The sequence below is a fragment of the Belonocnema kinseyi genome, chromosome 6 (genome assembly GCF_010883055.1).
Source record: "Belonocnema kinseyi isolate 2016_QV_RU_SX_M_011 chromosome 6, B_treatae_v1, whole genome shotgun sequence".
In the NCBI taxonomy this organism is placed as follows: domain Eukaryota; kingdom Metazoa; phylum Arthropoda; class Insecta; order Hymenoptera; family Cynipidae; genus Belonocnema; species Belonocnema kinseyi.
Window position 1 is genome coordinate 85,027,158 of NC_046662.1, and position 1,648 is coordinate 85,028,805.

Consider the following 1,648-nt stretch of genomic DNA (forward strand, 5'->3'; position numbering starts at 1 on the left):
TGAAAGAGGGAGCTCTTCTTAATATTTTGACACCAAAATCATGTCGATACACCTTACCGACTGCGAGTAAAGCCACCCACGCTTTAACTTGACAGACTGAATTTGTGTAGATAAAATTTCCAAAGATAACCTCTAATTAATTATGGAAAATGGATTTTAAGAACTTTTAGGTATATATGTATCATATGTATTAATTACAAAAAAATAAAATATTTTCACAGTTATTTGTAATAAAATAAATTAATTTAAACAATTTGTAATTATCGTGAATTTTTTAACAAAAATTTGATATGCTGTTGTATGTGTATGGATCAATATTTTTCAATTGGTTTTGAAAATCTTCCAGCACTAAAAGTCAAATTGGGAATTTCATACTTCGAGTTTTAAAGAATACAAAATAGAAAACAGTTTTTGATTTTTTAATATATTATTTATTGCTATTTGTTAATATCACAAACTATAAATTATATAATTATAGGAAATTTTTTATTAATTTCTAATAATACTGGTATACATTTTTTATAAATAAGTATGGTTTTATTTCAAATGTTATCTTTAAATATTTTCGATAATCAATTACATTGTATGAATGCAACAAAAGAATTCCATTACAAATAATATATTTAAATCAATTAATCATTGTATACAGTGATTCATTTGTTAAATTTTATTATTAACGACTTTTTGCATAGAAACTCAAATGATTTTCTTTGAAAATACAAATTAGCAAAGTACATAGGTACATTAAATAAAAAATACGAATCTTAAAGTTTACTCAATCTGAGAGTAAAAATCTGAAAATTGCTATTGAAGTACAATCGTTTTAATTAAAACAAAGGACACAAATATAATTGTACTCGACAATATTAGATTGTGAATTATTTCTTCAAATATAATATAGAACGTAAATGAACCTTTATAAATAACGAGAAACGTCAACTAAAAAAATATAATTTTTGAGAAAGAATTTTTAAGAGTACATTTCTTTAAACATAAAACAATTCAACATTAATAACATTAATATAAAAATTTTCATCTAGTTAATTTTTATTACTTTTAATTAAACTTATATACTAATCGAAAGTCTTGGATAGGTAACCTTATCGATTTTTCTTTTTTGTTTACAACAATTCCGTTCAATCTGTTCTCTTAGAAAGCAAATTTTGCTTTTGCACGTATTGTTTAGTCTTCTCCACTTTCAGAAGAATATTCGTCTGGAATATTTTCGCTGGATGTCAATGAGTTATAAAAATCGTGATACTTAGAAGGTATTGTACCCTTCTTACATAGAGTCAAAAGATCTTTTAGCTTATTTTCTCCACTGGAATGCTTTTACTGTAATCATTGGACACGCGTAGGTTGACAGATTGATCGGTCGCCCTCTTTTGCTTTTAATGTTCAAAGTTAAAGGTTCAGCTAGGTAATCATATTTTAAGAATACCATACTATTTTTTTAAGGTTTAAAATGTTTTATGTTTCCATTTAAAAACCAGAGTACAGTTTCGATTTATCCATAGCATTTTTAATTAAGTCAACCCATTGATTCAAGACATACAGTCTGTCAAGTTAAAGCGTGGGTAACTTTTTTGGTAAAATATTTTATTTAAACGCATGTTTCTACATGGAATTACATTTGTCAAGGTGTCGA